At 44.8% G+C, this 21,687-nt stretch overlaps 1 protein-coding gene across 5 annotated transcripts in view; it reads left to right on the forward strand.

The window, feature by feature from the left end:
• PEAK1 (pseudopodium enriched atypical kinase 1) overlaps nt 1–21,687 on the forward strand; it is a 97,265-nt gene that overhangs the window by 33,705 nt on the left and 41,873 nt on the right. Inside the window, exon 1 of one of the 5 annotated variants that reach the window (XM_085233901.1) lies at nt 19,048–19,070. The exons of the other annotated variants lie outside the window; for them this stretch is intronic. The gene's annotated coding sequence lies outside the window, so the exon portion shown is untranslated. Of the gene's footprint in view, nt 1–19,047; nt 19,071–21,687 lie in introns of those variants that run through there. 5 annotated transcript variants of the gene reach the window in all.

Genomic DNA, 21,687 nt, shown 5'->3' on the forward strand with positions numbered 1-21,687 from the left:
AGGTCCCGCACTTTGGCCACAACAACCCCAGGCAGCGCTCCAGGCTTGGGGCAGAGTGGCTGGAGGACTGTATAGAGGAAATGGACCTGGGAATATTGGTCCATGCTGGCTGAACACAAGCCAGCAGTGTGCCCATTTGGCCAAGAAGGCCAGTGACATCCTGGCTTGTGTCAGCAATAGTGCAGCCGGCAGGAGCAGGGAAGTGATCATCCCTCTGTGCTCAGCTCTGGTGAGGCTGCACCTGGAGTGCTGTGTTCAGAGTTGGGCCCCTCACTGCCAGAAAGACATTGGGGCCCTGCAGCGTGTCCAGAGATGGGCAGCAGAGCTGTGAGGGGTCTGGAGCACCAGTGCTATGGGGAGCTGCTGAGGGTGCTGGGATGGGTCGGTGTGGAGAAGAGGAGGCTCAGGGCAGACCTTACTGCCCTCTGCAACTCCCTGACAGGAGGCTGTGGTGAGCTGGGGATCGGCCTCTGCTCCAGGTAACAGCAATAGGATGAGAGGTGATGGCCTCAAGCTGTGCCAGGGGATGGACAGGTTGGATATCAGGAAACATTTCTTCTCCAGAAGAGTGGTCAGGCAGTGGTACAGGCTGCCCAGGGAGGTGGTGGAGTCACCATCCCTGGAGGTGTTCAAGAAACATTTAGATGTTTAATGAGGTTTAGTGGGAAAACACTGGCGGTAGGTGGACGGTTGGACTGGATGATCTTGGCGGTCTTTTCCAACGTTGGTGGTTCTATGATTCTCTACTTCTGTTCTTCCTGATGGAGGTCACTTGCCTGATGTCTGGTAGGTGTGCTGACAGCACCTCTGCACTTACCCACTGTGAGGAGCTCTGGAGACAGACAGCTCCATGTGTGCAGTGTAGGCGTATACAACCATGCGCAAACTGATAAAGTCATCTGGGACTGGTGGCTAGATGAGGTCAGGATATTGTGATGACAACTACTTTCAGACATTTTTAAATAAAAGATGAAGAAAGTCCGTGGCTTCTGTACTCAAAAATCTGCAATAATTTTATCTCATATAACGACAAGCACTTGAACTCTGCTACTGGACTTCATAGACATTAGTGCCTTTCCCACAGTGCTCCCCCGGCCTTCGCGTTGCCAACCAGCGATGCTGTCAGGAAACACTCCTGCATTTCTTTTGCTTCTGCTAACCTGTGATCTTGAAACTCTCCTGCAGCAGCAACATGCAGTACTTCAGTAAGTCCTTTTTATTATCAGATATATGGGTTTGGTTAAAAAAAAAAACACAAAACCTCTTGATCCCTAAAACCTTCAATTATTTTCCCATTAGAAATAAATATTCTCCAATTTCAGTCCTTCCTCTTTAATCTGTAAAGCACAGCGCACACTGTGGTTTCCTTGTTGATTTTAGAGATAACTCTTAGCCTGTAAAAGGCCTTCTGCCTCAAGAACTTTGAAAAGAGGTTTTTAAAGGGATGATGGAGTGCAGCTGCCAGAAGAACAGACGTGGGGATGGGGAGGATTACACAGATGGTTCCAATGCAGCTCAGCGAGCAGTGAAGGAGTGTGGTGGTGGGTGGGGAATGGATTGGAACTCAGACCATAATCCCAGAGCAAGTTCTGGGTTTAGGCTGTGGCAGAGTTGCACAAACAGCCATCTGAGGTTTTGGGTTGGGTGGGTTTTTGCATTGTTGCTTTTGATTTTCTCTGCTGCTGCAGTACTGCTGATTCCTCTTTCTCTCTCTGTCCCCATATCCATATTTATTGCCACCTGGGGCTTCCCTTGCTTTGCCAAGAGGCTTCCTCTATCAGCCTATGTTTGGATACTCAGGAAGCTTTTGTCAGTGTGGAATAGTACCAAAAGCATACATTTTCAGTAGCTGTTGACGTAAGAGAGATTGTCTGTTGTAGAAAACAACAGTAAAAAAGATGCAATGACTTCTGTGGGTGTGCTGGCAGGTGCTGCTCCTTCCTCTGCCCTCCTCTCAGAACTGCACACTGCTATGGGCATGGTAAGCTCTGCGTGGCCAAGTCTGAAATTGGCAGTGTTGTCACTTCCACATGCAATTGACAGGTCAGGGTTTTGTAACCTTTCAGGATGGCTCCCACAGCTGTTAGATGAGGCACATTGTGTTGCTGGGGAGATCAGCACAGTGGGCAGGCTTGCGTTTGGGGCTTGGTTTGCATCATCTGGCTACATGGCCGGCTGGCTTCTGCTCTGGGTAGACTTATTTTGACCTCGTTATTAGTACCAGAGCAACTAATGCAGAAACACACTGCCCTTGCTGATCTTTCTTTTCAAGTGAAGGAGTAGTGTTCTGAGAGTACACAGAATTTCAGCCTACGCAGCAGCCCTTGGGATGCCTTCATCTTGAGAAGCTTTTCAAAACAGTAGCTCAGGAGGAGCAAGTCCTTAAATGCACGTATAACAGATACTTGCTTTTGAGAGCCCTTGAGTGTGAGCCAGCCACTAGCTGCTGCCTTTCTCTGCGTGTGTCTGTTCTATTTTAAACAGGGTATTCATTCCTAACTTCGTATTTTTAAAAGCAAACAGAAAAAACGTTCTGATTTATAAACTCTCATTCTCCAAATCTCTTCTCCGGCACATCTGTGAGCGTATATTAACAACATAAATATATGCAGGAAAGAAGGCACGCTCCCTGCACAGGTTCATTCCTTTCCTTTCAACCAGTGTGTGCTCTGTCTAGAGCACAAGGAGCCCATTCTGAAGCAAAATCATTACAGCCCTCTGAAAGCAGAGTGCATCTCTTTCCTTTACCACCCTATCAGCAGTGGGGTAATGTTGTTTCTGAGTGTAGGAGGCAGGTAATTTTCAGGAGAGCCTGTGGGTGCCAACCATGTCCTAGCCCTGGGGTCTGCACAGCTCCTACAGCCCCTTGGTCAGGGCTGGCACAGGCACGAGTTTGTGGGCTGTGAAGTGCTAATGAGGGGTCTGAAATACTGAGCTGTGATGCTGTGCTATGCTCCTGGGATGGGCAGTTTGGAAATGCTGCTTTCCCCTGTCTTTACACTGTGATGCAGAAGTGATAACGTGCGTGCTTAGGGTGATGTGTTTTCACAGGTTTTTGTACCCAAGGTACCCACCTGCTGATATGTGGATTAACATTGGTGGTGTTGGATTCTCACTGTCTGACAGTCACTTGAAATCAAGGAGCAGCTCTTAGAGCACAAAAGGCAGCGATGTGCAGAAGGATATGGTCTCAGCAGCCATGCACGGCCCTTGGAGGGCGTACTTGTAGCCAGCAGTAGAAGGAAAAACATCCCCCCAGATCATGGCTTTGGTTTTTGTGTGGGTTGCTTCAGTTTTGCCTCTTTGCAGTTGCCTGTCATAACTGTTATGGTGGCATTTAGAAAGATGGCCTCACTGTTACTGTGCCCTTCCACCCCAGGCTGGGGCTCGGGCAGATGGCACAGGTGGCCTCGAGCTGCTTGCGCCTTCTGGCCTGTGGTGAGCACCCAGACAAATGGGCTTAAGCAGAGGCGTGCATCTGGTTCCTGTGGCCTTTGATGATCCAGACACTAGAAAACCTATCAACAAATAGGTGCAACTTTCAGAACGTGGTGCTGCCCTGACCTGCGGCCGTGGGGAGAAGGGCTGAAGCAGCGGGTGCTGAGATCTGCAGCGAGCTCATTGCCTGCTGGAGGCCTTACAGCACGGATCATGGGTACTAGGATATGTGAAGCTCCTCCAGCTTGAGTGGTAATAAGATTTCTTATTTCCTTAGTACAGCTTTGTAAGATCATTTGTATGGATTATAGAGGATGCTGTTTCTTACTGCTAGATGTCAAACTGAGTAATCTTGCAAGTCTAACGTTGGGTGAGCCTTGAATGTTGTTTCATTTATTAGTGAGAAATTGGAATATTTTGTCTGATGGATTGTGTGGTAATTCAGGGGAATCTGTTCCCAAGGGTTCATCTCATCTCCATTGCTGAAAAGCAACAGCAGGTTTGGTTTTTGCTGTGTCACTGACTCTCCCTTCCCCAGGTCCAGCAAAACTGCACTTCAGGAGGCATTGTGGAACCATCTCTGTAATGACTGCAATTCATCTGGCAGCTGATTCCTGCAGACTCCAAAGTATACACATTGACACAGTGCACTGTGTAGGTTGGTTTCTGCTAATGATGAACAACATTTCCATAACAGTCTTTCCCCTTTTTCTTTTCTGCTGTTGTTACTTGCTTTTCCTGTTCTCTGCCCTCCATCTACTCGTAATTGGTTACAAAGCACTCAAAATATGTTAACTTGTATTGCAGGGCTGTACTCTGTCTTCCTCAAATCTGTGTGCCAGAAAGGATGTGGAATATAGAAATGCCATGCTTTTTTAAAGTGGAAACAGGAATACTCCATCTTCTCTAAGTTACTAGTTACAATACAAAAAATTAGAACTTTTAATATTCAAAACCTCCTTTTACTGTGACTTAAGGCATACAGTGTTGGGCTTTTCTTACAGTTGTATGTCTTAGCTTTTCGTGGGTGTTCGGCTGTTCATCTCAGCAATGTAAGACGTAGAAACAGAGCTGAAGTGATCCTGAAGGCACACACCAGCAATGTGAGCACAGTGCAGCAACACTGGGATTCCTGTCTCCGTTTCGTGCGGGATGATAATGTTTAGTGTGCCTTGTATCGGTGATAAACACACAGCTGTCCAGCTGTAGGCTTCATAGGATAGCTGTATGTGTTGCACTGTATGCGTTGCATTCTTTTTAGCTAGAGTTTCAAACTCTATGGTTCCTTCTTTCGTAGAATCATAGAATCACAAGGTTGGAGAGGACCTACAAGATCTTCACCCTCTCTTTGTTCTTGAGAAGGCAAAAGAACAGGTCTATCATTGTCTAATATGCAGTTTTTGGTAGAAAAACATGTACTTCGTTTCTCAACCCTGCAAGGTTAGCTGTTTCCTTCACCCAGCCCACCCATGTATATTGTGCTGAGTGAGCACTTGGTGGAGACCTGTTAGTGCCCTGGGATGGCAGAACTCCTCTCAAGGGCAAAGGCAGCTCCGAAAGCCACATTTGGGTACCTGAACTGTGCTATGCAAGTACAGGCTGGTACTTAGCAGCCTCCTAGCCCTAAGCAGACTGTTTTGGCCCATCTGTGGGTCAGTAGGCTGGTGGGAGTTCTCCCCAGCTGGTTTCCCATCTTGGAGTTCCCTGACAGCTGCTTGAGTGTTGTATTTATTTTTCCTAGCTGGTGTACAGGAGAAGAGTAGGGCTTGCAGATTCTATCCATCTGCAGCGGTGACAAATGAAACTCAGGGGAATGATAAGAGATGTTTTTGTTTTTTCAGGTTTATAAATTTACTGTGTTCTTACAGCATTCCTTCTCTGTTCCTCTCTCTCCCTCCCTCTATGAACATGTGTACGTGTGCTCACAGGTCTCTGCTTTGTCGGGTGCCTGATCAGAACAAGATGATAAGGCAACGTCCAAAGCTGTGGAACTGGGGCACTGGAGATCTTGGATTTCTAGAAGACACTTAAGAGCCTAGAAATATTGACAGGACGAATAGAGAAGCAATGCAAACTCTCATTCGTTCTTGCTAGGGAGGGAGCTTGTTCCACCTTGGTATGTCTTATTCAGTAGCTACAGGTTGCTTACAACCACCTTCTTTTTGGGTGAAGTTTCTTAGAGAACTGGAAGGACATGTTTTGTTTGTTCCCTTATACGCTGCTGCCTAGCAGAGCACCGAAATACCGAAATAGCACCAGCTGTAAATCTGTCAGGCTCAGGGCTCCAGCCCATGGCAGTTTCCCATCATCGGTGCAGAATTCAGCCCTGAGGGTGCTGCACCGATGGATTCCTTCTGTCTCCCAGAGCAGCTGGAGGGCGTTGCATGGGAGGAGCTCTTGGCTCAGGGAATTCAGCTGGGAGGGTTCTCTCTCGGCTCCGGAACGCATTTTTTCCACTTGACTCACTGAGTGAAATCTCAGTAAGCGATAAAATTTCTAAAATTATTGTTGAATCAGTTAGAATAATAAAAAGCACATTTATCATCAGGAAGGGAAGAGCAAACTAAGGGGGAAGATGCAGTGCAGAGGAAATCACCACCCTGCCCATGGCAGGGAGAGCCTGCAGGCAACTGTCCCACAGCCACCGCTCTGCCTTCTGCCTTCCAAGGGAATGCCCGGTGAGCCCTGTGCTGCCTCTGCTCTGGTCTGCAGACAGATGTCCCTAGGCTACTCCTTCACATAGGTTGTGTGCATGAAAGGGAACGGCTCGCTCCTTTCTACGGAGCACACTTCTTCCCAGAAACAACACCAGCTTTTATTCCTTCTCTTTGATTTGGCACATAGAGCAAGGAAGGAGGATAAGGTACTGACACCGAGGCAGCCTGCCGTGCTGCTGTATACTATAGATATGACTAAGTACCTACATAAGAGGAGGTAGGGTTACTGGCTTAAATGTGCTTTTAAGAAGATAACCATGAAAAGACTCCTTTAATGCTTTTATGTTTGCATAGCTTGTTTCCTTTGTGCATTCCTGAACCATTTGCCTAACTTCACCTGCTATATCAATTGCCCTGTACTTATGATTGGAAAAGCATTCTGGGCAGAGCCGTGTTTCCGGCTGGCCGCCTTCCTTCTGGCATGAGGAGCCATGGGGTTACATTGCTACACCATAGGCATTAAGCTTTGCCCAGGTGTAAATCATAGAATCACAGAATAGCTTGAGTTGGAAGGGACCTCAATGTTCTTCTATTTCCAGCCCCCGTGGAAAGGGTTGCCAAACAATCAAGGCAAGGTTGACAGTGAAGACTTGGGGCTCAGGTAGAGACAGGAAACTCAAGATGTGCATGGCTTGGGGGGTTAAGAAAGACTGTCCTTCCCTGAAACCTGGCATGCTACTTTTTAGGCTCAACCATACTTTTTCAGCTGACGTTTAAATGACTGAATATGATGATTCAGGATGGAAACATCAACACAGGAAGCAACGGCAACATAAAAGTATTTGTTTAATGTCCCTATACGCAATTCTTTCCAAAGGACAATTGTGATTTTTTCACCAGCTTGCTTTCCTCGTCATTTTCACTGACACTCACCTGTGAGATCAGTCCCATCGCAGCCCTGTTCCAGTGATAGTCCTTGATGGTTTGTCTGACAAAAGGAGACTGATGGCTGCGTGCTTGGATTGCTGGTGCTGCGGCGGCTGGAAACTTAACTGAGCAGGTCAGACAAAATGGAAAAATCATCTCATAGACTTTGTGAAGCTCCAAACCAATACAGCTCATCATTTTCGACAAGCTCCTGTGTTTCACATGAATCGACTCGGCTGCCAGCTTTTAGCTCTTTAGGCGATGGGATCGCTGGCTGTGGGAGCTGTGCATTTCCAGAGGCTGGCAGATAAGGAGCCTTTTCTTTACAGCGAGGCCTCCCATCTTCATTTCCTCAATATTTGTAACCAATTCAGCCTCTGTTAGTTTCCATCATGTGAAACCAGCGTTCTGTATTTTGTGATTTTGATTCATGAGCTGTTGAGTTGGTGATTATTAGATTGTGTTTTTAATACTGGGTCCTTTTGTTCTTATCTAGTTTCATATTGTATGACACAGCATTGGCAAGAAATGCATTCCCATTCTTCTTACAGGGAAAAAAAAGCACTGAACACGTTTCAGATTCTGCTAATTAACAGAAGGATCAGCTTCAGATAATCTCCACACGTAAATCTCCTGCAAACAATCACGTTGTGTGATTAAGAATAGATTTCTTAGGTAGTTGCCAATAGAAAAATAATTTTTTAATGTGCTGTTCAATGTTGAAGAGTTACAGCCTATGGTATCGGTGCTATTTTTCGCAACTGTAAATCAAAGCAGTTCCATTAGCTCTATATTCTCCCAATTAGGAAATGGCATATAGGCAGTTATGTAAATACTTCTGGTCTGTCTGAGAGCAGAATGAGGGGATGAGAACAGAAAGCAGCGTGTCTGAGATGCACCTGAGAGGCGCCCAGAGACACACAGCCCTTCCTCCTTTCTTCTTCACTGTCCTATGGAGGGGTTGTGCTCACAAACAGCTGGGGTGCTGTGTTTGTTCAGTACTTGATAAGAAGATGTGGGGAAAAACAAAATACAGAATGAAAGAGTCCCTCTCTGGAATTCTTCGCATTCTTACCTCCCCACCCAGATTTTTTAAAACACTCCAAGTATGCTACTGGGATGGATGCACAAGGTTGTTCTTCTTTGTAAACCCATGTGGGGTCTAACGATGGCTGACTGCTTGTGTTTCTTATTGCACTGTGTCTTTATCAACGGTTTCTGTGGTGTCTTTCTGTTCTAAGTCTTGCACGATTTTTGTTTCATCAAATTAAACTAGTGCAGATTTTTTATTTCTTGCATTAGTGATTAGGAATAAAAGCTTTGGCAGGTACTGCTCTGCAACAAAAAGCAACAGGAATGTTTTCTCCTGCTCAGTGTAAGACTAATTGGCTACAGAACAAAAACTTGAAGCCAGAGGAACTGAACTTGTCTAAAAATTGGTGTTGCTACAGAGACGTTAAATTAATCAACATGTTTGAATTTGTCTTTTAAATGGAAAAGGCATTTTTTCTGCATCTAAAGAAAGAGAGCTCCTAACCAAGAAGAAGTAATACTTCCCCAGCTGTGTGTCCCTGAGCAATTCTAAAGACTTTGGTACCCAGTGAGGTTGGTTTCAGAGCTGGATACCAGCGCTTACCTTGGCTGCCTGAACAGCAGCGGCGTCCTCGAGTCTGGCATCAGTCAGTGCTGGGTTAATTACCTTAGTATCGCTGCAAAGAGATCAGACTCCAGCTGGATGTAATTTGGGCTGGGTTGTTCCATGACTTGAAGACGATTTTTATATTCACGGGATCCACAGCTTTCTGCTGCCCTCATTTCCTGCAACGTAGGAGTATTTGTATCTGAAGGAAGGGGGGCAAGGAGTGGGTGACACTGTACACCTAATTCTTACCAGCATCCTTAGATATCTACCCAGGCAATAAGCAATTCAAGTCTCAAACAAAAGGAGGACTTTTAGCTAAAAAACATTATTTCAGCTGATGGGAAGACCATGTGGATCTTTAGAAAGCACGGTGGGTTCTCTAATATCTGAGGTCCATGCTCTGTAAAGCTTGGTGTTAGAGACCACCACCTGTGTATGACAAAAGTTGGATAGCAAACCAGGAGTGCACATCACCGGAGCAGTCGATGCAGGCAGGTAACTCAATTACAGCGGGGCCAAGGGTGATCTGTTACACCTGCTTTGGTGAAATAAATCTCCCTGTGTTTTTGCTGCTGAATTACTGCATCTGCAATACAGGCACTTGCTTTTATAGATGCCCTGCTTTCAGGAGGCACTGCTTAGCTTGCTTTCTCTTTGGGACTCAGGTCATCATGACCTGTGCTCTGTGCAGCCCCTGGTGTTTTCAGCCTTTATTGCAACTCATGATCAAGAAGAGCAGGTTTTCAAATTATTATTCTCTTTGGGGAAGAAACAGCTCTTTCTTTAACTTTCTTGTAAAATTAAAGGTAATTAATATGATAAAGGTAATTACCATCTGTAAATAGGTAATGCCAGCCCATAGCTCCATTAGCCTGTTCCTTGAGAATAGGTGGAACAGGGTGTGTTGTTGGAGATGTACCTGAGCTACTCACGGTGTGAGCAGTGTTTGGCCCTGGGGAGTCTGCTGGTCCCTGGCTGCAGAGCTGAGGACAGACTGTCCCAGTCATTGTGAATGACTGAGGGCTTCTCTGTAACAGATGCTTGAGAAGGACTGTAAGTTTTTATGCAACTTGAGTAAGTCCTTGTAAGGCCTAGAGCTTCAGAATGGTCTCTGTCCTATCATAATCCCTGGAGGCATTCAAGGCCAGGCTGGATACGGCTCTGGGCAGCCTGCTCTGGTGGTTGGCAACGTTGTGTATGGCAGGGTGGTTGAAACTAGATGACCATTGTGGTCCTTTTCAACCCAGGCCATTCTATGATTCTATGATAATGCCTGCATAAAACTTGCTGCTGGAAGTTCTCTCCTGGCCACTGCTTGCTTCTCGGGTACAGAGGACAGCAGAGCTGTAACAGTTTCACTGCTGTGCTGAGCCACGCAGTGTCATCTCTCTGTGGCTGAATGGTTATTTCTTATCTTCACGAGCCTGTTTAACTTGCTGGTCTGGGAGAAAACTGCTGTTCCTCCCCATCCACAGGTTACTGTGCTGATGTTCCAAAGATGAGTTGGTTTGGAGATGTCAGGAGAAGAGCAGAGCCAATATGAGTAGAGTGGTAAGGGTAGAAGGTGAGCATTTCCATCTAATTGTAGCTCACAAATGTCTGATAAGCGTAAGAGCCTCAAGAACTTACTGCTAGACAAACTCAAGAGTTGATAAAGAGGTACAAGTTGGATTCCTTCTTCTTTGCTTATTACCTGCAAAATATTTTCATGGTTGCACATCTTATTCTGATTGCTTTCATGCATTTTCTTTTCAGATTTAATTCAGACAGGCATCTCCAGCAGTGGCTGTGCAGATACCTCTGAGCTCCATTTAGAAAATGTTCTTGCAGTGTGGTCTCTTAACTGTCATTGCTCAACGTTCTGCATGGAGTCATTCCTTGGTGCTGTGGCACTGTTTGCTAACCAAACATAGCTAATTAGTGCATAAGTGCATTTCCAGTGTTGCAAGTCATAGGTGCAGAATGTACACATGAGAAGGTAAATTTTATTTTGTGCTTGGCAATTAACTTTTCCAATTTCCTTTTGTGTACTTGATTACCTTTCTAATAGGGCATCAATGTATGTTTTGCTATTTAGACAAGACTGTTTTATTTACTGAACTGTTGTGGAAGTTTATATTCTCTAAGCACAGAATTTATAATCACAGATTCTGTTTATTGACTGAAAATAAGTATGTTAATCCTAAGAGTATCTGGACAGTTTCCTTGAAATTGTACTGTGATGACTTTGGAAAAAGAGCTGACAGGTTTCTGGAGCTGATACGTGGCTCTGTACGTGCCTAGCTGGTTCAGCTCCAGCCGTACATTGGTAAATCACACTGTAGAATCGCCTACACGTGGTTTGGTGCTGGTTGAGTCAGCCTGGTAACTGGCTGTGATCAAAGGGAGATGATAACTGCCCTCTTCCCCTCTTTCCATAGGCCAGCCTTTCTGCTTCCCTGCAGCTGTGCCTCTGCCCAGCCCAGGGAAAAGGTGGGGTGCAGGGAGGTGATGCAGTTCCTTCCCTCCTCTCAGCCTCTTCCCCTTTCCTCCCTTTTGGTTCCCTGCTGGGGAGGTGGGTGTGGATTCCCATTTGCACCAGCCCTGGAAGTGCAGCTGAGCTGTGGTTTGTAACATCAAACACACAGGCTGTGGAATTTCAACAGCTTTTACCCTGTTTGTAGACCACGTATTTGCAGGCTTCATTCTGCATGTTTATATTGGTGCTCTCAGCAACTCAAAGATGATATGGTTTCCAAGCGCACTAAAAGAGAACTCAGTTATCGTGACAGAATGTTAAAGGTACAACTTTCTACCAAATCCAGAAACTCTTAAAAACTCCCTTGGCATTACCTTGTGGTCCATGAGGAAATGAATCCCGCAGTGAGCTCACATTGCTGCCTGCCTCCCGTTGCTGAGAAGCTGAACCGTGCATCCTGCTGCTCTTGGCACAGAAAGCCCTGGCACCTCAGCACGAGCACTGACCTTTCAGACTCATTCAGAGCTCCATGCTGGCTGCAGTACCTGCTGGCCTTCCTGCCGTGCCGTGCCACAGGAGGAATGTGATGGGAGCATGCTGATGTTTAATGCGTCGCCCTATCCCATCTCGCTGTGCTGTTGTCTCAGGCTCTGCTGCAGTTGTTGTTTCTTATTTAAATGTCCTATCTCACTTGAGATTTAATGCAATTAGAACCAGGCTGTGGAAAAGGTTTTGTTTTCATGTCTTAGCTATTGTTCCAGTCAAGATGGTAAAGCAAATCAAGCAAGATACAATGAAAATGACAAAAACCATTCACAAGAGACAGTTTTCCTGAGGAATGTAGAAGACATCAATGTACTTTGTTTTGTTTTCCGTTCCTAAGCTGGTGTGTGTCCAGCTTATCTTCCTTGAGGTTTGTTGAACACACCTGAGAGCAGACTGGCACATATGGCAGCAATCTGACAGAACTGACACACAAGGGAACCCAAATTCCGCAGCAAGAAGCCTCACTTTCTCCTCTTACAGCATTATTGCTTATATTCTGTTCAGCCAACACTAGGCATGCTTGTTGTACTATGTGCAAAGGAGTTCACTGTATGACATCTTGTCCTGCAGCTACCTTGGATGGGGAGGTATGTCCAGAGTGCAGTATTTGAAAAGATGCATACCCAGAACTGCAGTGCAACTACATATATTTCTTAAAAAAATGATGGTTCTGGTACACAGCAGCGGATAAAAGAATACAAAAAAGCAAAGTGTTGTCTTGGTGTGGCTTAATGGCAAAATCACAGCAAGGCTGGTAGTCCAAGCTCTTTCCTAGCTGCTGCCTCCATTGCTTATGTGACTTCTGACAAATTCACGTTACTTTAAATCTTCAACCAGGTTTATAATTTTATTTTTAAGCTCCTTTGCTTTATTGTCCCTTTTCTCTAAGTTTCTGGATTGGGTACCGTTTAATTTTGAGAACATTTGTGCACAAGTGCATATTTTTTTGTTGCCTTGAACTCTTTGGGTTGGAACAGAGGGAAACAGTAATTTCTTCCTCTCTCTTCCCCCATTCCTTTCTTTTTTAAAGCGATGATTAAATGCTTAGAGTACAAATGCTGCACATGAATATTTATGAGAACTTTGATAACATTCAGCGGGGCAATGCTTCGTGGCAGGTTTTTTCTGAATGCACATAATAAAGTACCCATCATTTCTCTGAAGCTACGCTTGCTCCTTTCAAATCTGAAGGCAGATTGATTGGAACTGTAGGCGCTTCGGGGCGGATGGGCTGCAGTAGTTGGTGATGACAAAATGCAAAGATCACTGCCACATTTCCTACTTCTCAGTTAACACTTGTGTTCAACATTTAGCAAGAATGAATTTTTCATGTGACATTTACATTTAAGAAGTAGAAAATTACTGGGTAGAAATCTATTATCTGCACTGGATAAATAGTTGATTTGCTGTGTTTGTATTTGCATCGTGGAAGAAACAGTTAAATGTCTTCTGCCTGAAGCATTAACGCTGTAGAACACTGCCAACCAGTTGAGAGATCTTCCTGTTAATACAAAGGAAGTTTTAGTCTCAGTTCTTTCCCTGCATTCTGTGAATGCCAGTTGCCTACTGGGCCTCAAAATGTAATGGGCCCACAGAATGTGTTGACTGAGAATTTACAATGTTTATTTTAAAGCTGGATTGCATTTTCTGCATTTGGATGTTACTTTTTGGAACTTTGCTAATGGTGACGTGGGGCACTATAGGTGAGTGCGTGTGTTCTGGTAAATGCTATGCATGCTATGCTGCCCTTAGTGGCCAGAGTGCTGCAGCAGACAGTCGTCACTGCTTACATTCACCACATGCTAAAACTCTGCTTGGAACAGTTTGAGTGGTGCAGTGGTGAAATGTTCCCAATAGTAACACTGGTACAGCACGCCTACTGCTAAGGCAACACTGAGAAGCATTCCTAAAACTGTGACTGTTGGCAAAGCCATGGAATCTCGTGAAGTTGGCTACAATTGGTATCTGGAAAATCTGGCTAAGTTTTAGTGTACCATTGCTAGCTGTATTGTTTCTGTGACTTGTTTCTATCAAGAGAAGTTTTAAATCATAGAATGGCTCAGGTTGGAGGTGATCTTTAAAGATCATTCAGCTTTAATACCTGCTGCAGGTTGGCTGCCCCCCAACTCAGCTGCCCAGAGCCCATCCGTGGCCTTGGGCAGCTCCAGGGATGGGGCACCCACAGCTCTGGGCAGCAGTACCAGCACCTCACTGCCCTCTGCATAAAGAATCTCCTCCTCACATCTCACCTAAATCTGCGCTTGTTTAACTTGAAGCCATTCCTCCTTGTCCTATCACTGTAAGATCATGTAAAAAGTCAGTCTCTCTCCTGCTTATAAGCTCCCTTCAAGTACTGGTATCTCTGGAGCCTTCTCTTCTCCAGGCTAAACAAGCCCAGCTCCCTCAACCTTTCCTCACAGGAGAGGCGCTCCAGCCCTGCGATCATCTTTGTAGCCCTCCTCTGGACCACTCCAACAGCTCCACATCCCTCCTGCACTGGGGCCCCAGACCTGGACAGAACTCCAGATGGGGCCTTAAAAGGGCAGAGCAGAGGGGGACAATCCCCTCCCTCTCCCTGCTGCCACCCCTCTGTTGGTGCATCCCAGAGGACTGTTGGCACGCTGCTGGCTCCTGTCCCATCAGGGCCTCCAAATCCTTCTCAATGAAGGACAGGGCTGCTCTCAATGAGTTCTTCTCCCAGTCTCTACTCGTACCTGGGATTGCCTTGACCCAAGCGCAACACCTTGCACTTGGCCTTGTTGAACCTCATTAGGTTCATGTGTGCCCACTTTTTGAGAGCATCCAGGTCTTTCTGGCATCCCTTCCTCCTGTTGTATCAGCTGCATCTCACAGCTTGGTACCATCAGCACAGTTGCTGAGGATGCACTCAATCCCACTGTCTGCGTTGATAAAGGTCCCCCATGGGGCACCACTCGCCACCATCCTCTACCTGGATATTAACCTGTAAGAATTATACTAATGTAGGGTCTGTTTGAGTATAGGTAGAGTGATAGTGATGTACCTGCAAGAAAACAGAGGATTTGTCCGCGTTATTGTGGAATAACACATCAAATTTATCAGAACAGCTTTTAAAAGAAAGCAGTCAGTAGACTGAGTGTTTGAATTGCATTTTCCTAAGTTTGAAATCTGACTTTCAAAAAATGTTTGACATTTCTTACTAATTTCTCTTTTTAAGCTTCATTTTTTAAGTGTGAAAATGAAGTGTGCACTAGGAAATGAATAGCTCTATCAAGCAGTGGGATTCTGGGAAACGTCTGAGAATTTCATTTGTCTTGTCTCTGGATCAGGGCTTACTAAGGGCTCACGGAGTTTGGAGGCAGGATTTATCTTATTACTTAGATTTGATGCAATTCTTCCATCATGCCATGTAAAATGCAAACTCTCACTCAAGTTGTCATGTTGCTACGGCTTCGGGTATTAAAATAAGTTAATACAGAACTCCATTTCTCTAAGGTAATGCATTGTGCAGGACAAGCAATCTGATTTTTTCCCTCTTTAGCTCGACACTGCAGACCTTAACAATGATGTTCCCTAATTTCAGCAAGCAGCCCTCTCGTTATCTTGGTGAAGTCTCTCTCCTGCTCCTTTCCTTTCCAGTTTTTAGGTCTTCAAGTTTTAGCATGTACATTAGAAATGTACATCAGCCAAAACTGGATTTCCAACTGCTGTTGCTAGTAAAATGTAATACATTGCCATCTCCTCCCAAGGCAGTGAGCGAAGATCTCGTTTAATTTGTCGCACTTGAGATTCAAGCAAAATCATCTGCTGAGCATTTCAGTCTATCTGTGTGCATTACAATTCATCTGGGCTGCTCTGCAAGGCGGATTGTGAGAAGAAGATATGCTTGATGTACCAGTCTTTTTATGTCTAGAGAACAAATTTAACATGGGGCGTTAGAGATACAGGCCCACAGTCTATCTTCTGACTACACAATGCTAATTAGCGTTATGAAACTGTCCTTTTGTTAATCACGTTGAATTATATCAGGCTTGGAGGAATTCTCTGCTGAAACAAAAGCACGTATTGCAATTTCTATCAAAATGCAGGCATTGGAAGCACTGTGAGCATACAGGCTTCTCAGAGCTTTCTTGAGTGGTGGTGATGTGAGTGATGATTTGAAGACAGGGTAATTAACACAGCCAAAGAAAGTGATGGCTGTAAGGGTTAACTCTCCGGGTATTTAATGAATAAATAAAACAAAAAATGATAAAATCTTCCCACAGACCTATGTAGAAACCTCAGAAATTCAACCCTGAATCTTTATGCAAATTGCTGTTTTTTTCTGCTGAATAACTGCCTGATATTGTTGTAAAAGAGCTGCCAAGTTACCAACGAAAAGTTCGTTTCTTTTAAAACAGTTTCAAAAGTCAAAGCCTGGTTCCTTGGCTTGGCAAAACCAAGCATCTTTCTTCCTCTGTATGTCGTCTTCCCTGACACTGAGTATGATTAGTGAGCTATGAATGGATGTATTCTGTTAGCAACTATGCAGAAGGCAAAACTTACATTCCAAATGTGTTGTTCATAAGGAAGTGAAATGATGGAAGTGTGGTGTATGTTGTGTGAGCGAGGCCTGGCCAGCTGGTAGGGCTGAAGCACGAGGCTGTGTTCAGCTTGGTATGCAATGGTGTGTTACTGATCCTCATCCTAAAATTGGGCAGGGTTTTTTAGCACTTTCAGGAGTCTGGGCTTAAAAGGGCAGCTCCTTGACTTGGCATGCAGAGGAATCTATTTGCAGGGCTGGAAGGGCTCCATTCCACTCTGCTCACCGGCGGTGTGAAGCTCCAGGAACGCCTCATCGTCTTCTGGCGAGTGTTAATAACAAAGCACAAAGTCATCAGGGATTAAAAGCTGGAACAGCATGTTTCACTGAGAGGGCTCAAGTGCTCAATTTGCTTTTTGTTTTCTTTTTTTTTTTAATGTAAAAAAGTAGAAACCAATAGCACTTTTTAAGTATAGGAGCAAAAGAACCGAGTAACACTGTCTGCATAGTTGTGGCAATTACCATCGCAATTCACCTAACAGTTGGGATCCCATGTACTGTTTATGTCATTAATTTCCCACTGCCAACATGTGTTATTAAGGCAAATTGGAGCTCACAACCTTAAAGACTGCAGTAGAGATTTCTCTTGAACAAATGGCAGGGCTAAGGACTGCAGAGAGCTTGTCGTCTCTTCCGTGCATTGCATTTTGGAGCTGGCACACATCACCCTCTTGTGTGTAATGGCTCTGAAGTGCTAACAGGGCAGTGTGACTTGGATTTCTCTCATCTGATGGAGTCCTGATGTTGTCTCGTGTGCTGCTGCACAGCCTGAGCCCAGGATCTCTGTGGAGAGCAGCAGAAAGGCACCGTGACTTTGTGCCTCTTTCCTGCACAGAGGCATTGGCGTCAACCTCTGTGTCTCCCAGTCCACGTTAGATTGGTCCTTATTGTTAACAGGTGAGTTCAAATAGCATAGTGCTGCAGGAATAGGAGCTCCCTCTGAGAGCCTCCAGGAGGGCTGGGAGTAGCAGCCTTCCGCTGGGATGATGGCAGGTAATGCCCAGGGGTTGGTGTATCTGTGGGGACAGCCATCCTTGCACTGCGGTGGATCGCAGCAGTCTTGTGTGGGAATGAAGAATGCTGTCAGGAAGCCTTGTTTGAGAGGTAAGGAGTGCGGGTGAATGTCATTCAGCTTTTATCTTCAGGCCCCCGTAGGTTAGCATTGAGTCATCTCAGTAGTACAAGGCTGGAAAGTCCACACTGTGGTTTTTTCTGGACAGAAAAAGCTTTGAATTCTAAAAACTCTGTCAAGCACAAATAGCAAAATGTACATTTGGCTAACAGCTCCTTTAGGAAACGTTTATATGTTTAAAAAAAGAACTAAAGAAAGAATTCCAAGTCATTGCTGTTGATTTTCTTTCTTTTCCTTTGATAAAGCTTGTTTGCAGCGCTTTGGTTCTGTTGTTTCAGACGTGGCTCAAGCCAAGGAGTGAACACTGGCTCAGCTTCAAGCCTGTGGTTTTCAAGCGTGGTCAGCAGCCCCTTAATTAGGATCAGAGAGCTCTGCCAGCAATCCTGCCCATCCATGGAAGGGACAGTGCAGGGGTAGCGGAGCCTGGGGGGAGCTGTGGCAGAGAGGAGCATACCATAGAGGGTGCACTCATCTCTGTGGCCATCAGCTCTGGTCTGTCAGTGTTAGAATTCCCTCACTCTAAAGGGATACAGCTGCATGGCAGAGCCCCTCCTGCAATGCCTGGAACACTTATGCAGCGTGTGCTTCCGATTTTCCAGGGGCTGGTGATACCATTGCGAATGCAGTTAGGGAGTAGCATCTCTTCTCACCTCTGACACTGCTTGGACTGTGTGGGGGAAGCTGGCACAGGGTGATGCACGGAGAAACTGCAGTAAACTGAATGCTGGTGTTGCTGCCCTGGAAAGAGTGCTGGGAAGGACGAGAAGTACTGTAATACATTCGGACACAACACTTAATCAGATATTAAAAAACTGGTTCTTGTTTATTAGAATGCTAAAGAGCACACCATTTTGGTATCTGCCAATTCCTTTTCTGAACAAAATTTCACCTGCAATGGTGTTTTTATCCCTGGTAACATTCTCATCAACAGTTGCTTCCCGTTTTAGAGGGATGGATTCTAGGCAAAGGATAAGAATATCTATGGATACAAAGGAAAATCCATCTTAGAGTGCCACTGTTGTTTTTTTTAACACCAACGTTAGCAAACAGTGATGTTTAATCTTCTCACTTAGAGCTCGTCACTCATCTCACTGCTGTGGCTTATGGCTGCAGATGACAATTTATTGCATTCTTCATGTCTGGTAAAATAGTTTATTGGGATGAATAAATGACACACTGATTAGAGCAGTAGTCTAAGTGAGAATGAGCTGCCTGAACTATCTCTGATGACCAGAAAATTACCTGTAGCTAGGTTCTCAAGATTATCAAAGAAATACTCAAATTAGAGTGTTTCTCTTTGATCATAGATGCAAAGAACAAAACAAAATGACTGCAGCAAGTAGAAGGTAATGGAGGAGGCGGTTACTCTGGAATGGAAAACTGAAGGAATTTTTATGAAGATTCAAGGCCTTTGTAGCCACCTGCTGCACCAAGCAGTGAATGAGGTATATCAGTATGTGCTTTATATTTATTGCATTTTCAAGTAATGCTTTTTTTTTCTTTTTTCAAGAATTAAATTGCCATGCTGGCACACATCACCCTCTTGTGTGTAATGGCTCTGAAGTGCTAACAGGGCAGTGTGACTTGGATTTCTCTCATCTGATGGAGTCCTGATGTTGTCTCGTGTGCTGCTGCACAGCCTGAGCCCAGGATCTCTGTGGAGAGCAGCAGAAAGGCACCGTGACTTTGTGCCTCTTTCCTGCACAGAGGTTAGTTGTGGAGAGAAATCCCTTTCAGATTATTTCTGTCCTGCAGTATGGCAGCATTCAAAGAGCACTCATCTTTTCTAAGACTTTCATCTGTCTTCCTTACCCTTGCAATTACTACTGCTATGGATCTGCAAAAGGAATGCTAAAGTAGCATAAAGTTACCTGACCCAAGTAGTATAGACTGAGGCCTCTGTTTTCCATTGTCAAACATGAGAATGTTGTCAGAAAAAAATGAAAACAAACAAAAAAATGTTTCCAGATATAAGCCTGAATTATGAGTTACAAAACAAGGAGGGGGAAATCACAGAATCATTAATGCTGGGAAAGACCTCTAGGTTCCTCAAGTCCAACCCCAAACTCATCCCACCCTGCCCACCAGCCACGTCCCTCAGTGCCACATCCACCCTTTCCTTGGGCACCTCCAGGGATGGTGACTGCACCTCTCCCTGTGCAGCCTGTGCCAATGGCCAACTGCTCTTTGTGAGAAGAAAGCTTTCGTAGGTAAAGTTCTAAACCAAAGGAGCATACCATACAAAGGTGGAAACGTATGTAGAACAGACCGGATGAGCAGCACAGGAATTTTTCATATGACGTCTGGTATCCTGTGGTTCTTCTGTGCATCAGATCTGCTGCAAAGAAGTGGGAGAACTGGACGTGTGAGTGTGAAAAACTGACAGTTGCTGTGAGATTTCATGGGGCGGGCAACTTGTACACAGCACAGAAACTGAATTTCCCCCCTGTATGCTGTTGGTATCTGAGTGTCTGTATGAACATCTCATATTTATAAGCATTGAATGGTTGGACTGGATGATCTTGGAGGTCTTTTCCAACCTTGGTGATTCTGTGATCTAATCCTTTTCTGAGTCCAGCTGACCTCTTGATCTCAATGCCATCTTGTTTCAGGAAGCATTTTGTGTAGAGTAGTTGTCTTTCTGCAGATGTAATGCACAGCCTCCTGGGCTTGTTGCTCTTGTGCCCTGAAAGACGAAATGAGAACACCCAGTCTGCCTTCCTTACGTGGTGATCACTGATAAACTGTTATTTTTTTGTCTCGATTCTGAACTATCCCTATCTTTTTGTTTCACTTAATAGGAAGGGCCTCTCTTCTCTGAAAAACATCTTCATGTTTTTATTTTCAGTGCTGTACTTCTTCCTGAAATGTGATAAATAGAATTGAGCAAAGTATTCAGAGAATCATGTCACTGATTTTCTTGCACTGAAAGCATGTAATCTGTGAAAGCTGCTTGCTGTGTGCATTCTGTGGCACCATTGGCACGTGTAAGAACTTATTAAAAAAAAAAAAAATTCTTTCTCTTTTGCCCCTTATCTCCTGGTCGGGTAGGAAGAAGAGCAAGTTTTCATCGTGGAAGTCTTAAATTAAGAAGTCCCTCTCATGTGGTTTTGACCATTGGCCCCACTTATACTGGGTTTGCCCATTGCTGCACTGATGCACAGCTCTGGTAAGGGGCCATGTAGCCATTTTGTAGTTCAGCCCCTGGGTTCTCAGCTTCCTCTAGCTGCTGGCTTCACACAGTCCTGCCCCACTGAGCTGTTGCCCTTAATTTATCAAGCCCTTTCAATATCTCCATTGTTTGTTTTTTGTTTTGTTTTGTTTTGTTTTAACAACACTTGATAGGGTTTTATTTCTAAACAATCCTCTCAAGTATTTATTAAATCAAAAGCCTCTTGGGTAGGGGGCTGTGACTGATGGCAAGTAACCATGTGGCTTTTCTGCAGTGCATTTTATCTTATTTATTCCAGCCAACCTCTTACAGTATGGCAGTGGTCCACCAATAACAATGTTATTTATCTGCTTCTGATACTGCAGTGTTTTGTCTTCGGCTACTTCTTTCTGAGATCCTGAATATTGTTTTCAGTCCTGTTTTGTATTTTGCTGCCCTGCAGTTACTCTGATGCATGCTTGGCAATAGTTTGTTTTGCTGCATCAGGGGTTTTGCGGGGAATTTTGGAGCCATAAGTTGCAGCAGTACATGAAAGAGATTTTCAGGTAAATTGGAGTTGCAGAATGGATGGATTCAATAACACAGGAATAACGCAGACGGGTTTGTTTTCAAGCAGTGCTCAGCAGAAGGTTAACCACAACCATTACCTGCTTTTGTAGCTACAGAAGCAGTGCAATGTTTTTTGGGTAGTTCATTGCTGTTTATTGGGAATACAAGGAGTTTAACAGTTTTGTAAAGTTTACTATGGCAGATGTTTTCATGTGCAGCTGGAGAAATAGGTGATGGGCAGGATTTCAAGCAAGCCTGGGAAGAGGACATGGATCAGTAAGTAGAAACAGTAGCATAGTAGCAGAGTATTAAGTAAGTTGGTGAAGGTATAGTCATACAGTGACTATAGTATGAATTCTACACTTAATCCTCGCAGCTTTTCTTGAACAGATTTGAGACAAACTTAAATGCCTTGAACTTGAGGATGCATTTTTCAAGTATTGTTATGCTAGTTCATCTCAGCAAATGTGCTTCTGCGCTCGTCCTTCATTTGCTGCTAGATCTTGGAATGTTGCATGTAGCCACCTTTAGGCATCCCAGTAAGCAGTGTTTATAGGATTGGCTTATTGGGTCGTGGGGAGGAAGGAAAAGGAAAACTAATTTCC

The sequence above is a fragment of the Meleagris gallopavo genome, chromosome 12, assembly GCF_905368555.1.
Source record: "Meleagris gallopavo chromosome 12, MGAL_WU_HG_1.1, whole genome shotgun sequence".
Classification (NCBI taxonomy): Eukaryota; Metazoa; Chordata; class Aves; order Galliformes; family Phasianidae; genus Meleagris; species Meleagris gallopavo.